This window comes from Panthera leo, chromosome A1 (assembly GCF_018350215.1).
Source record: "Panthera leo isolate Ple1 chromosome A1, P.leo_Ple1_pat1.1, whole genome shotgun sequence".
In the NCBI taxonomy this organism is placed as follows: domain Eukaryota; kingdom Metazoa; phylum Chordata; class Mammalia; order Carnivora; family Felidae; genus Panthera; species Panthera leo.
The window spans coordinates 49,405,219-49,422,213 of record NC_056679.1 but is presented as its reverse complement, the minus strand read 5'-3'; positions in this window follow the sequence as shown (position 1 = coordinate 49,422,213).

Here is a 16,995-nt window from a genome sequence, read left to right as displayed (position 1 = left end):
GCTGAAGCATGAATGGAAAAATATAATCTTGAAACAGGTTTGCATCTAGGTTTTATAATTAGTTTCAATACTTGAAGTACATAGGGATTTATTCAGTCATAGATTCGTATACTGAGTGTTATTACAGAGCTTTCCACTAGATGACACTGTTGTTTCAATTTATTTGCATTGATCTTTTCTTTCTTGGGACTTCATAGGACAGCAAGCTACTTGAATTATGTAGTTCCCCATTCTGCTTCCAGGTAAAATATCTCCAGTATAGGAAAATCTAGCTTATTTAGAAATGCCTTCAGGGAAACGACTTAAATCTCCCTTTGTAAGGTCCCTAAAACTTAATTCTCTTTATTGTCAAGAAATTGTTTTATATAAAACCTGTATTTTTAATACTACTGTTTAAACACATTTCTTCTTCCTCTGTTCTCAATGGAGATGAGGAAAAACAGATCATCCTATATATAAAAGTCTTTCAAATATAGAAGGCCAATATAAAATTGCTTTTCATCTTTTTTTCCTTAAGGCAAAAATAATATAATTTCTTTTAAGTTTCATCATATCTTTTCACCATTCATTTTATCTAATTTTTGATGAGATCTGGAATCTAAATTAAATTCAAAGTACTCCAAGGATTTTGGGTTTCTGTTCATGGCTGATTCACTTGTTACTGTCCCAAAGTTTCAGCAAGATGAGCTAACAATTGTTTCTTGGGTTCTGAGACAAACACAGAATAGAGTGGATATTGTGGTGCAAGTCACCACACTTCACGCTAATGTTGATAATAGATACTAGAGGACAGGTATTCATCAACTCTGACTTGTCCTGGCCAAAACATCTTTGTGCCACGCTCTTTTTAACTCCCAGACTTTCGTATTCCTTCTACCTGGGATGACTGTAACATCCCACCCTAGGCTCCATTCTCCTGCCCAGTTTATATACACCTTCTGTCACAGGTTGAATATCATTTCCTCAGGAGTCATTCCCTGAGCCCAGCAGTATCTGTTGCTCCTGCAGACCATGCCATGTCTCCTAGGAACTTTTCCTTTATCTTGCATTTCTTGTTTGCAGAATTTTGCACATATGTAGCACTTTAAGTATTTGTAAACATCTGTTTAATGTCTGTCCTTTTCCCCTATTAGACTCTATGAAGTTAGGGGTAAAGTTTGTTTCTTTTTTAACCCACAGAGCCCCAGCATTTTATTGAAGATACAGTGGGCACATGGTAGGAACTCAGCAGGCTTTTGACTAATGTACTAGTTTCTGACTTACTTCGCATCCTTTTCTTTCCCAGAGAATGATATATATAATGATATATAATATATATAATGATATAATGATTCTTAGTAGAGCAATTATCAGAAATCAGGAGGTAAACAAGAGCATGGCTTATTTAAAAATCTGAAAAAAGTCAGGGACATTGATGGGGAGGGAGAGAGCTATACACACACCAGGTTGGTGAGGAAGGATAGGCCAGAGTTTAGACTTTGTACTTTTTTAATGTTTATTTACTTATTTTGAGAGAGGGGGAGAGAGAGAGAGAGCAGGGGAGGGGCAGAGAGAGAGGGAGAGAGAGAATCCCAAGCAGGCTCCACACTGTCAGCACAGAGCCTGATGTGGGGCTAGATCTCAGGAACTTTGATATCATGACCTGAGCTGAGATCAAGAGTTGGACACTTAACCGACTGAGCCACCCAGGTGCCCTGATGAGTTTTTAAAGAGGAAAATGATAATGTCAGATGATCACAATTCACCAGGAATGTTGAATGGTTCCTGAGGACAAAGGCCATTTGTGCCGATAACTGTAATAATATTGACATTGAGCCTGCTCTTCCCAGCTGGTTGTAATTTCATTTACAGCTGTTATTTTGGAGGCTATTTTACCATGCTTCTGAAGACTTTGACACAAATGTGGATGACAACAATGATGTAAATAGTAACAACAGATCTAACACTTGTTGAGCACTTCTTGTGCACTAGGCACTGTGTTAGCCACTTTACAAGCATTGTATCAGTGGTCAAACTTTAGCATGCATAACAATCACCTGGGGGACTTCTTGTTATATACTGCTAGGCCCCACTCTCAGAGTGATTTAATAGGTGTGAGTGGGACTGATAATTTTTGTGTTTTGACAATATCCTTGTGCTGCTGGTGCTGCTGGTCCAGGGACCACACTTTACCAACCACTGCATTGTATCATTTAATCACCAGGACAACTGTAAAATATGAGTGCTACTATTACTCTCCTTTATACATGAGGAAAGTGAAGCTTTGACAAGTTTACTAACTCGTCTAGGGTAAATGCATATCTGTCAAATGCAGGTCCTTCTAATTCAACACTTGAGCTCCTTAACTCTTAAAACCATGGTTCTCAAACTTTGCATGCATCAGAATCACTGGAGAAGCTTTTTAAAAACATCAGATACAGATTTTCATTGGCTTATGATGGGGTTATGGCCTGCTAAACCCCACATAAGTTGAAAATGCATTTAATACACTTAACCAACCAAACATCATAACTTAGCCTAGCCTACCTTAAATATGCACAGAAAACACTTACATTAGCCTATAGTTGGGCAATATCACCTAACACAAAGCCTATTGTTAAATAAAGTGTTGAATATCTCCTGTAATTTATTGAACACGGTATCGAAAGTGAAAAACAGAATGGCTATATGAGGACAAAATGATCTTAAGCTTATTGGTTGTTGACCTTCGTGATCACGTGACTGACTGGGAGTTGCCACTACTGGCCCTGCCCAGCATCTCAAGAGAGAACTGTATCACCTATCTCTAGCCTAAGGAAAGATCTAAATTCAAAATTCAAAGTATGTTTTCTAATGAATGTATATTGCTTTCACATCATTGTAAAGTGGAAAACTCATAAGTTGAACCATCATAAGTCAGGGACTATAGGCACCTGAGTTCTACCTTTGTTCAATGAACCACCTCTTCCATGGTAGGACGGGCTACCCGTTGTTTGACCAGCTTCTCCAGAGATTCTGAAGCCCAGAGATTTTTGGAAACAGTGCATTTGGTTGCACATTCTAATCTCTTGAGAATTAAAAAAAATATTGACATCTGGTCCCACCTCCAGATATTCTGATATATTTGGGCTGGGGGTGGCCTAGGAATCAGGATTTTTAAAAGATCCCCAGGGTAATTCTAACGTGCACTTAGAAGCATGAGAACCGCTGCATTAAGATACTGCCTCTTGAACTTGACTGTTCATGTTTTTGAAACACTTCAAAATGAATTCATTATGCAAAAGAGGTTAAAGGAAGAAAACACTCCACAGCAGGCTTTCTCAAAGAGGAGCTCTGGAGGTAGAAGTTCTGGGTTCAGATTGTTCTGTCATTACTATCTCTGCTGTAACCTTGGGTGAGTCACCAAAAATTCCCTAAGACTTGGTTTCCTCCTATGTAAAATGAGTATAATGATAAGCCCACCTGCTCTTCCAATGCACAGCATTATTGTGAAAATTAAGTAAAATTGTATCTCTTGAAGGCTTTAGGAACTCCTGAACAGTAAACAAATGTGAGAGATTACTTTTGTCCTGATTTGAAGAGAGACTTCTCACCGAGGAGATATCATAGCCAGCAATAAATGAAGCTCATTTATTTTTTCCTACCTGCAGCAGTCATAATGCCCAGCTCATATTCAGGTGTTATGTCAGAAACATTTCCTTGGATTTTTTTTTTCTGGCAGGCGTAAACACTGACAAAATCTTTTTTATATCATCTGTATGCTTTCCTGAAAGCACCAAATTATAGGCAGGACTAATGGGTTGAGAATGCTTAAGGCCAGTTTATTGTGGTTTGCTTATGACATATCACCATCTGAAAAGCCATCACAGAGGAAAAAAAATAATTCACAGTCTAATTTAAATAATGGCCGCATCTTTGCAATGATGACAGACTGTGACAGTTTATAGGTTTTTAGATGGCGACTCCCTCACTTTGTAAAAACATATCAGCTGCCAGCGGACCTACAATTATTGCCACATGCATTTGTGAGTTTTTAAAGGGAAATTGAGTGGGCAGATGCCATTGCAACCAGGTAGATTTAGGTGAGTGAATATATCCATCAAGTGACATTTTAAAAATACATCATCTGCTTGTAAAGCTCTAAGTTCCTGAAGCCCAACTCCCTATTTGTAAGTTTCCATAATGCCTCCTTGGAAAAGAGGTTGAAAATGATGAAGAGGAGCAGAAGGAATACCTCTGGTAAGCATGGAATTGGGAGAATTGCAAATTGTTTTCTCTGCCTCATCCTCAGTACACAAGTACTATACTGAATCTGGGAAGCCAGAGAGGACAGCCTAGATGGTCTGCCTGACAGAAGGAGTTGGGAGTTATAGAATGAATTAAAGAAAAAAAATACCTGTGTCTTTTCCAAAGATGAGCTTCCTTAATCTCTTACCTCCATGGATAGAGCCTTCTTCACGTTTGTGACATACATAAACCAGGGAGGAAGGGGCCAAGGCTGCCCAGGTGGGGTCAAGTGGTATCCTCTGAGTGGGGCATGGCCATTCCTACCTTTGTCCTGAGTAATGAAAGAGGTTTCCAAAAGCAGAGGGTAGGTTATTCTCTGCTCTGAATCCAGACAGAAGGTGACAATGATCCAGAATTGGAATAACAATAGCTACCATTTGCATAATACTCTAAAAGACTAGTAAAATTTCTTTATCAAATTCTATCAAAAGGCACCTTCATTTTGAGTCCTAACTCACTGAATTTCAAAGATTGCAGTATTTAAAAAAAATTTTATTTTAATAATTCACCTCAGACCTTCTAATGATGTGATCATCTTCATCTGACCTGACCATCCTACTGGGCTTTCTTTCCTTCTGTGGCTTCCCTGTCCACAGCAAAGCAAAAAAGAAGGGAGATTAGATAGTGGTCAGAGAAATAGGAAATAAAACCACTTCTATATGATATTCATTTGGCTTTCCATGATGCTTTGTTCATTTCTCAATGACAGTACTTACCAAGTTGTGTTGTAATTTGTGGTTCTTGCCTATTAAACTGTGAAATCCTCAAGGGCTAGGCAATGTATTCCCAAAAAGTATGAACAGTGCCTGGTACATCTTAGGTGTTCGATAAATGCTTATTGAAAGAATGGATGACTAATTGAATCAACATACAATAAAACTAAGAAAAAAATAGCAATTTATAAGAATTTTTATTTCATGCGATGAAAAGATTATCATCATATGAAATAAAGTACGTATCTATTTTTACATGTTACTGGTATGATCACATCACCAGAACGAGTTACAAATACAGTCATATCCCTTTCACCTCAAAGATCTTTGGAGATTCCATAGTTTTATTTTAGGAGAAAGTCCCATGGCCTACTTGAGGATTATTCTACCCCAAATTATTCAAGAATTTCAGGAGCTTATTCAGTCTAAAAGGGTCTGGGCACAATCTGATTGTTTCAGTGGTGGGCCTTGTCTTTAGCAGTCATTGCTTTGATTGATTGGGTCCATATACTTTCTTGCCTGCTTTGCTCCCCTGATCCTTTGAGTTCCTTCTCTGGGTCACACTATTCTAGCAGTAATATATATCTCTGTTTCCTGCTGCAGTGAGGCAGCAATCTGTTGGCTGCTTCTGATATCCACATAGGCCATGTGGGCTCCATGCTCAGAATCCTAACATTACCGCTTTTGTATTTAATTGTCCTCACATAATAGGTGAGGAGAGCCTCAAGGCTCTTCTAGGGTCAGCCACACACTGCTGGGACAAGCTCTTCCCTAGACCTCAGGCCTGGATTACCCCAGAATTTCCTTACCCTGTTGGAGACCTCCATTTGGAGCTCTGGGGTCCTTTTCTACCATCAGGTTGTTGTCATGACCATCTGAAAAATTCTACTAACATTGAACTTCAAAAGGGAAAACATCACTCTTACCTTTCTTTCTTCCTGGGAGGCTCCTAGATCCTTATGCAAATTTGCCCATCTTTTCCACACATGCTGACTCTGCCTATCAAGGGATACAGAGAAGGCAAGACTTTGTTAGGCTCCAGAAATTTCTGCTATATCTTTCCTCTAGGCAATAGATGCCTGCTACCCTTACTTTTGTGTAAGCAGGGTCAGTCAAGCGATGCTTTTCTGAAAAGGAAAATTTGATCCAAGACGCCTTGTTACATTCATATAAAGATGTGAGATTTTTTTGAATAAATGCAATTTTAACATTTCTTCTCACTGTACACATACATGTGCACACACATACATGTAAATAAATACACATATATATTCTTGAAGTCCACAGAGAGTGTTAACTCTGGACAATAGAACTCCTTTTTTTTTATTTTCCTCAAGAAATACATAATTTTGAACAATAAAATTCTAAAATTTAGTATAATAAAGAAATAGAAAGCAAAAAATTCCATAACTTTAGAATAAAAGGTATTAAGCACATATGCCAGAGCTGGAATATCTTTGACGATAAAACATGACACTGTTGATAGGTTTTATCCTCTGTTTCATTCAAACTCAATTATAGGTGAGTTTATAAAAATATGTAGTCACCTGCACTACTTGCTTACTTTCTGAAATGCAGGTGCTGGCGACAAGCCATGCATACAATTTAGTAACATTTCCTCATATATTTTGAATGGTACTCTGAATATAAGTTTTAACTATATTTCGTCCTCCAATTGGAATTTATTACTTTTTCATAAAGCATATAAATGGAGAAATGTTTTCAAAACTTCTATTGCAGAAAGAGAACAAAAGCGTTCCCTCCACTTACGTTTACATATCATTTTACCATCAATCTAAAATTTTCTAAGATAGATAGCTCATGCACCGGCATCTTTTCGGGAAGGCTGGCAAAATCTTTCAGGCAATCTCCTAGACATATTATTATTTAGAAATGCAATTTCTAGCAGTTGATTTAATCTCAAAATATATCCTCAAAACCAAATAGTCCTAGAGCAATACTTAACTCTTTAAATGCAAAGTAGAATAACAGAACACTTTAAACCACTTATTGGTTGAATTGTCATTCATCAGTTACCCTGTCAGATAGGCTAACTGATGTCCCAACATTTGAGACAGACAACGTATGCAGAATGTTCTTTGGTTGACTAAAATTCAAAAACCCCTATATCTGCTCCATAAGGTGAGAGAGCAGCTACAGTGAGGACTGCACAGCTGGGAGGCTAAGAAAAATGATTTCATTTGGAAGAAGATTCCAAATTGGAAGCAAGCTGCTTTTACAAATTTCATAATAAAAACTGATTTTTGTACTTTCCATGTGCTTATCCTGCAAATGTTTAGTGCATTTCTGTCTGCTAGGTTTAATTTTCTAATTTGGCTCTCGTTTGCATGTGAAACTGATTTGAATAAATTAAAGGAAGGGTGTTAAGATTTTTTTTTTTTTTTTTTTTTGTTATTGTTGTTGTTTGGAAGAGGGCATGTGGGAGTGCTCAGTCATAGGAACTTCATTATCGTGGAGAGGCCACTTGCAGTCAGATGTCACAGAATTCAGTGAGTAAGACATGTCTTGTATTATGCCGTATCTATTAGATTATTTCATGATTCAATGAGTCATAGAATCAGGGATTGTTTTAGTGGGCTGGGGACAGTGGTGGGGAATGGGGTGCACAAGTCAAGTAGTGTATGGTACTCAGCCTGGAGTTTTTTCAAAAGCTATATGACAGACCCTTCTTCCTGACCACCCCCAATCTTCCCTCAGTCATGGCAGGGAAGATTCCCCCAGAGATAGGAATGCATATTTAGAAAAACATCTTAGGGGTTTCTGATAGGATCCTCTGGCTGAGAACCAAAATTTTATATTCACATTAAAAAAAAAAAAAAGGGAAAAGCAAAGAAAAATTCCAGAGAGGTAAAGCAACACCCATCTGCAATTGCATCAATGCTGGTACTTAATATAGGCCGTTTCTCTTTAAAATCTCTTGAGGATATTAGCCACAGCAATCCTCTTTTATCCATGGGGAATACGAGGGATACTTTCCAAGACCCCAGCAGATGGTTGCAACCACAGATAGTTCCAAACACTATGTATACTATGTTTTTTTTGTAAGCATACGTACTTAAGACGCAGCTTAATTTATAAATTAGGCCCGGTAAGATATTAACACTAATAAGTAATAATAAAATAGAACAATTATAACAACATTCTGTAATAAAAGGTATGTAATGTGGCCTCTCAAAATATTTCATCCTACCGCATTCCCTCTTGTGTTGACGTGAGATGATGCAATGCCTACGTGCTGAGATGACGTAAAGCGAGTGACGGGAGGCGCTGGGACCTGGCGTTAGGCTACTATTGACCTTCTGATGATTCGTCAGGAGGAGGATTAGCTCCTTCTGAGTGGTGGTTGATGTGGGTAACGAAAGTGCGGAAAGCAAAACTGCAGATGAGTGGACCTACCGTCTGTGCATATATATTGGTTCGCAGCCTCAGGCTTTTCTCAGGTGAGATTTGAAACTGGCCCCTGATCGCGGAGGGCGAGGAGAGACTGGAGAAAGGCACGGCAAGCGGCAAGTTTAACAAGCAAGGGAACTTATGAAGGAGGCTTGTCTTGAGCGCCATGAAGACGGATAACTTCACCCCTGCCTGTCAGGATATTAGGAATTTATGTAGAGGCCTAACGGGTCGGTCCAAATGGTCGCAACAACACACTGCTCTCTGAGAGCTGCATCCATGAAGTGGCTCCTCGTGCAGGGGCAGACTGTACCCTCTAAGACCAGGCGAGGCAAGGAGCCTCTGATTTCCTCCGTCCGGCACGCTGGTCCACCAGTGGTCACATTCCCTCCATGATGTCTTCTAACAATGCATCTTCCAGGTAATCTCTTTTATATATTCTTCACAATCGGTATATACAATCCAAGTGTTGACATAATCATGTTGGTTCTTTCCTGATTTGTGAGGGTATTAGGGCAAGCCGTGCACATCCAGATGGAAACATGCCTCAAGCTGAATTCTTTAGCAGGGACTGTTCATTTGGTTTTTTCTTGTTGTGATGCCAGCATCTAATGTTGACGGAGAGTCCACTCAGCCCCTGTATCTTTCTATATCTTTCTATATATGTCCCTAGATGGGTTGTGTAAAGTAGATTTTTGTGAAAATGGTGAAAAAAAATTAAGTTGTGAATTCAAGATTGCAAATTATTGGGGCCTCCTGGTGACGCAGTAGGTTGAGCGTCTGGTTCTTGACCAGCTCAGGTCCTGATCTCACAGTTGGTGATATCCAGCGTGCATTAGGCTCTGAGCTTGCAGCAGTGAGCTTGCTTGGAATTCTCGCTCTCTTTCTCTCTCTCTGCCACTCCCCCGCTTGAGCTCTCTCTCAAAATAAAGAAACATTTAAAAAAAGAACTCAAATTATTGATTGAGACTTCTTTCAATTTAGTTTTTACCTTATAGATTATAAATGCATAAAATATGCACCAACCATAAATAGTTTATAGTGAGCTTTAACATTAGCTTCCAATTCTTTCTTGCTAAATCAGTGCTTGTAATAGTTAGTGTACCAATAGAAAGAATATCTGGTCTGGCCAGCCTCTCTTTCTTTCTGGCTTTGTAGATGCTTTCTGCAGATTCACCACTGTCTGTGCTGAGCTGGCTGCTTTAAGACTTGTAAAAGTTGATCTTTGCTCATGCACTTGTTGCGGTATAATATCTACACACTAGATCTACTTCAAGTGCATTGATTTCTTTATGAAATGCTTTGTAAAGGCTGGTTGCCTGTTTTACTGTAAAGTATTGGGAATATGCTGTTTGACTCTTTATTCTAAATACTCAGTATCTATGTTCTTTGTCATCTCCAACATCTCTGCCAAATTTCTCGAGTTTCATGTCAGCAAATGAGTTTGATCTTTTTGGATGGGAAGAACCTTTTTCTGCTTAAGGTCTTAAACAGAAAATGAATGTCTTGTTGGATTTAAAAAAAAAAGGCACTTCCTATGCAACACCTGTAAAATATACCTAAGATTGGAGGTGTTCCTATTTAGACACTTGCATCCAGTAAGTATTGGCTACATAGCAACATTCTCTCTGACCTGCACCTTCAAATACAGAAGCACATTCACTGCTGCCCTTATCCCGGACTAGTAACTGCCCGTAGAAATAAATGTAGAGCCCAAATGTCCATCGATGGATGAATGGATACAGAAGATGTGGTATATATGTATATATATATGTATATACACACACACACCATTGTGTGTATATATGTATATGTATATATACATATGTATGTATACATTGTATACACACAAAGCAGTATTACTCAGCAATCAAAAAGAATGAAGTCTTGCCATTTGCAACTACGTGGATGAAACTAGAGGGTATTATGCTAAGTGAAATAAGTCAGAGAAAGACAAATATCAGATGATTTCACTGATATGAGGACTTTAAGATACAAAACAGATGAACATAAGGGAAGGGAAGCAAAAATAATATAAAAACGGCGGGGGGGGGGGGACAAAACATAAGAGACTCTTAAATATGGATAACAAACAGAGGGTTACTGGAGGGGTTGTGGGAGGGGGGATGGGCTAAATGGGTAAGGGGCATTAAGGAATCTACTCCTGAAATCATTGTTGCACTATGTGCTAACTAACTTGGATGTAAATTAAAGAAATAAATTAAAAAAATTTAAAAGAAGAAAGAAATGTAGGCCATATATGTTATTTCAAATTTTCTGGTAACCATATTAAAAAAAGAAAAAGATAAAATTAATTTTAATAATATATTTTATTTAACCCAGTATAGCCAAAATATTATCATTTCAACATGTATTCCATATAGACGGTATTAGTAAAATATTTTACATTCTATTTTTCTTACCAAGTCTTTTGACATCTGTTTTGTATTTTACATTTAGAGCACATCTCAATTTGGATGTTAACTACAGAATTTTCATTGGGAATACTTGATATGCATTCAGATTTGATAAAATTTATAGTTGAAACATAGATTCACATATCCAAGCTTTTCTAAATACTTTAAAAAATTCCCAGTAATTAAACTGAGACTGGAAAAGTAATTGTTCTCTTATATTCACATTCACATTGACAAAATGGGTTTATCTTTTTTAAAAACATCAATATGACTTTGAAGCCACATATGAGTTTTGAAACTACATATATCCAACTTAAGTAACCTCACTAACTCTTGTGCCAATTCAGTATTGTTAACATTGAATTCAGAGGGGTATGGCATAATTTGGAAAGCAATTCTAAATTTACTAATCTCGGAGCACCTGGGTCATTCATTCAGTTAAGCGCCCAACTTTGGTTCAGGCCATAATCTCATGGTTTGTGGGTTTGAGTCCGTCATCCAGCTCTGTGCTGACAGTTCAGAACCTGGAGCCTGCTTTGGTTTCTGTGTCTTCCTCTGTCTCTGCCCCTAACCCACTTGCACTCTGTCTGTCTCTCAAAAAATAAATGAACATAAAAAAAATTAAATAAGTTTACCAGTATCAACAAAGTGTTCTTCACATTTTTCTTGTAGTTTTCACAGCCAATTTACATAACACATGAATTACAGTTAACATGTTCTGCACATTGATTCTTGTTAGAAAAATATGTACATTACTTACATGTATTATGAAAAATTTCAATTTCAATATAAATTTTTATACTTGTCTAGCTAAGTCACAAATAATGTTTCTTTTTCCTTGGTACTTCAAATTTAGCTCATTCATATGCAGTGTGATATCTATAAAAAATCACATTGTCCCTTTTGCCTTGGTTTATTGAATATTTGGCAAGTATTCCCTTTGTTTCAAGAAAATTGTGAATAGTTCACAGTACAATAAATTTTTGTAAAATGCTTCCATGACTTGAATAAACAGCCTTGGCCCAGAACACACATTTTTTTAATCTTGCCTACTATTTATTATTATATTTATTTACTTATCTACTATTTAATAATTCTATTAACTGAGAATGATTAATCAGTTGCACATAGTTACTGATGATTTTAACAACTGTATCTGTGACCCTTTTTGTAAAGTCTGCTTCAGAAAACTGAGCATATATCTTTTCAATGTGTACTATACAATGGAACAAAGCAATAATAAAGAAAATGTCAGTCTCTTGTTTTAAAACTTTAATACATATAGGTTTTTGACCTAAAATAGATGGAGTACCATCTATCATGATAGAATTTTTTCATATCCAGCTGAGATCCTTCTTTGACAGATGTGAAAGATTAAAAAATATCTATGCTATGAGTTTGGATTTTAGGCTGTACATTGGCAACAGTTTTTCATCCATTTGGAAGTCCTTCAAAATAAAAGTACTCTTGGGGAACTCATAAAGAAATATCATCCATAAGCTGATGACTTCCACAAACACAATATGTTCAGCCCTAAACTCTTGAATTCTAGACTTGAATATCCAATGTCTACTTAACATTTCCAACTTATTGATTCTCCTGTCAGTTTATTCCCTAGTCTTCAACAAATGATAACTCTAACTCAAAAAAAATTGGGAGTTTATTTTTAACTCTTTCCTTTATATCCATATATTCAATCTACCAGCAAATTCTGTTTGGCTCTACCTTCTAATGTATCCTAAATATGACAGTTTCTTAGGAACTCATCGTCACCACACTAATTCCACCGCATTTCTTGCAAAACCTTCTAGGGAGTCTCCTTGTTTCCATTTTATAACGTTTATAGTCTGTATTCAACACAGCAGTACTTCAGTTTATTCCATGCTTCTCCTTAACATCTCTCCAATGCATTTTTATGTCAACAAAGTACCGGCCCAAAGTCCTTGACCTATGTAACCTTGCTTCGACCATCCTTTCTGTCCTTACCTCCTATCATCTTCTGCTTGCTTTTGCTCATTTGTTCCTTCCTCAGTGGCTTCCTTGGTCATCGTCAAACAGTCCGAGCACACCCACACCTCTGGGTTTGCAAACCTATTATTCACTCTGTCTAGAACACTCTTTTTCTGATAGCCGATAATTTGTTTCACTTTAGTGAATTTGCTGATAGCCAATAAATTCACTTTAGTGAATTTTCTGATAGCCAATAATTTGCTTCACTTTAGTCATGACTCTGTTAAAAAGTCACTTTATGTGGGAAGCCTTCCCTGAATACTCACCTAACATATGTTACTCACTGTATCCCTTTACCTTGTTCTATTTTTATTTATAGTACCTACCACATAATACATTTATTTTGTTTCTGGAGGGTTATGTCTGTCTCTCTCCCTAAAGCATAAACATCAGGAGAGCAGGGAGTTAATTCATTTGTCACTGCTCTGTCTCCAGTGACTGGATCAGCTTTGAGCACATAATATGCTCAATGACCGGTTGTTGAATTTATAAATGATTTGCTCTTCTGATTGAAAATCAATAAATATATTGGAGTCTTGGAATATCTGTTTTCTGTAACTCATTTGTTTGTGATATGGTGGCTAAAATGCATAAGAAAATCTGTGCTATGAAAACAATCAGCTGTTACATAGATTTTATGCTGTAGACATTTTATAGTAAGTTCACATCCACGTAATGAGCATAGGCCAGTGCCCCCTACAGTTTTGGAGGCTATTGAGTTCCTAGTTCCTGGAGAATTTTCTCTATTGGTTATTGTTCATTCTTTTTAGCTCAGTCTTACTTTTTCCACAGCAAGCTCCATGTCTATCTGTAGGAAAATCTCAGGCTCGTAGACAGTCCAGGGACTTTCCTATCCCAGGAGGGGTACATATTTTATAGTCACCAACTTGAGTGTGAAAAAATATAACTTTATTCTCTATAAAACTTTATTTTGGGGCCCTGAAATCCCAATCTGAGCATAGTATAAAATTCAATTTAGTAACCTTCTGGGAACTTGTGTCAGATTCAGTGATTTCTCAGTCACCTCAGACTTAGTCCAGTCACAGTTAGGACATGTTAGGTTTTGTTCACATATCCCCGTGGACTTGAGGCTACACTGTATGGTGGGAATACAGAGCACAGTGGTAGAGGGATAAGGGTTGCCGCTTCCCTGTGTGGACTTTGTCCTCTGCCAGCTTATGACCTGCTCCTCTGGGCCTTCAGCACACGCAGTGTGGGGTGCTTCATTGAATGTATCCTGAGATGGGACAGGTCCTGACTGGGCTCTCCTCAGCTCCCTTCAGCCAACAGCCTTCTGATGTGAACTTGTTCTAGCTGGTCCCCAGAAGGACTCTTCATACCGCATCCTTGTGCAGGAGCCTCCTCTTGTTTTAGCTTCGGTCAAGCCCTGCTGGCTCTATCTCTTTCATTAAACACTAGAACCCACTTAGGTTTTGAATTGCTAGGTCTTATAAAATTCAAAGCATTGTCTCTAACTCTCCCATGCCTAGGTAAGCCTTCTGCTCTTCTCCTCTTCACTATATAGGTGGGGGAACTTCTCTGTGGCTTGCTATTTTCCTCAACACTTACCTGAGAACCATAGCTCAGCTTCTCTCTCCTCTTGACTCCTCTTATTTCAAAGAGGTTCCACTGTACTTCTCCCAACCCTGTTGCCCTGGAACTTCACTCGAAAGAGCAGAGGTTCAGATTTTTTCTGGCTTTCTCTAAAAACTCTACTTCTACCCAATTCAGAGGGCACAGAAGATGTGGCAGTGGTGGTGGTGGTGGTGGGCAATATTGGTTCTGACTTGAGAGCAAACATTGTCTAAGATGTGAAAGTGGGCAAGGGGTACCAGTAAATGTCTTTTCTGTGGCATATGGGGCATTGTCTAGAAGAGTGGTTCTTATTTGGCAATGTCTGGAGACATTTTCCACCATTCTATTAAGATATAGTTGACATCAGCACTGTATATATAAGTTTAAAGTGTACAAAATAATCAGTTGACTTTTATATATTGTGAAATGATGACCACAATAAGTTTAGATCATCTCACATACATGCACACACAAAAGAGAAAGAAAAAACATTTTTTCCCTTGAGATTAGAACTCTTAGGATCTACCTGGAGACATTTTTGATTGTCAGAAATGTGTGAGGCATGTGCTACTGGTACCTACTGGGTAGAGGTTTAGGATCCTCTTAAACATTCTACAATGCACGGAACAGGCTGTCACAACAAATAATTACCTAGCTCCAAATATCAATGGTGCCAATGTTGAGAAATGATGGTCTAGAGGATCCTAGGAGGATTATATGATTTATAGGTGTGTGCTTCTTTGATTGCCTTTCTATTGACTAGACTATTTTACATCACTGTGGGGGAAGAAGTTAACTTGTTAAAACACTATTAGTAATGCTGATAATTCTTGTCCATAGTAATGCAAATGAATTTTGAGGACTAGAGATACTGTGTTGGTTTTCACTTATAAAAAACAGGATCCCAGATATTATATTTTCTTGTCCTACAAGATAATAAGCAATTTTGCCTCTATTAGCAAATTTATTTCAGCATTCCTGATTGCCTATAAATGTAAATATAAACACACACACACATACACACACGCACACACACACACCTGTTCTTCAAATTCCCTATTAGTTTCTTCATTAATAAATAAGTTGAATACAATTTTTGACACATGTTAACTTTATTTGGCTTGAAAGTCAAGTCTTTAATATTTTGAAAATTATCATTTGAAACAACATGTGTTGGTGAGAATGTGGAGAAAAAGGAACATTCTTGCACTGTTGGTGGGAATGCAAATTGGTGCAGCCATAATGGAAAATAGTATGGAGTTTCCTCAAAAAATTAAAAATAAGACTACTCTACAGTCCGGGAGTTGCACTACTGGGTATTTGCCCAAAAAATATAAAAACACAAATTCATAAGGTTACATGTACTGCTATGTTTAGCATTACTTACATTAGCCAAACTATAGAAGCAGTCCAAGTGTCCATTGATGTGTGTGTGTGTGTGTGTGTGTGTGTGTGTGTGTGTATGTATATAATTCAGCCATAAAGGAGAAGAATATCTTGCAATTTGCAACAACATGCATAGAGCTTTTGAATATAATGCTAAGTGAAAGAAGTTGGTCAGAGAAAGACAAATACCACGTGATCTCACTCATGTGTGGAATTTAAGAAACAAAACAAATGAGCAACGGAGAAAAAAGAGAGAAAGACAAACCAAGAATTAGACTCTTAACTATAGAGAACAAACTCATGATTACCAGAGGGGAGGTGGGTAGAGGGGATGAAGGAAAAAATGGATGGGAATTAAAGAGTACACTTATCATGATAAAAAAATAAAATGATAAAAAAAAAGATAATTGCCCTTATACTGGTTGTCTGTTGAGTCTTCATTGTTCTGATAGTTAAAGGTAATTTTTTAAAATCTAAGAACTGGTTGGGGCGACTGGGTGGCTCATTTGGGTTAAGTGTCTTGACTTTGGCTCAGGTTTCTTGAGTTGGAGCCCTGCGTCGTGCTCTGGCTGATAGCTCAGAGCCTGGAGCCTGCTTCTGATTCTGTGTCTCCCTCTTTCTCCACTCCTCCCCTGCTCATGTTCTCTCTCTCTCAAAAATAAACATTAAAAAAAATCTAATGAGCTTACACACAAACGCAATTCATCAGTTTATTGGGATCAATAAATAATTCATAAATAATTCATTACAAGAAAGAGTTTCATCTTTTTAAACTAGTCTTTTTGCCATATTCATAAATCATGATTTAAAGAATCCTCTAAGAGGATTGTGAAATAGAGACCTATCTATGTAATAGGCACTATCATTGGGCTTAAAGGCCTTGAGCACAAATAAAGAGTCCTCAAAACAGAAAAAAAAATAAAAAGAAAATTATCCTTTGTCTACCTGTTTATATCCCTTTTCAAATATTTGTCTTAAACTGAGATGGTGACATTTGTTCTTTGGGGTTAAGAACTTGTTGCTTTCTTCTTGGGTTCTACACTGATCTCTCTGAATTGTGGGGTCTCACTTTTGGGGTTGGGGTGAGTTTAGGGCTGTCAGATGAGGCTCAGATATATTTTATTCAAATGTGACCATAACCCCAATACTCAGTTTTGAAAATTAACAATTACTGATTATCAACAAATACGCAGTTTTCAGATTCCTGAAATTTCTTA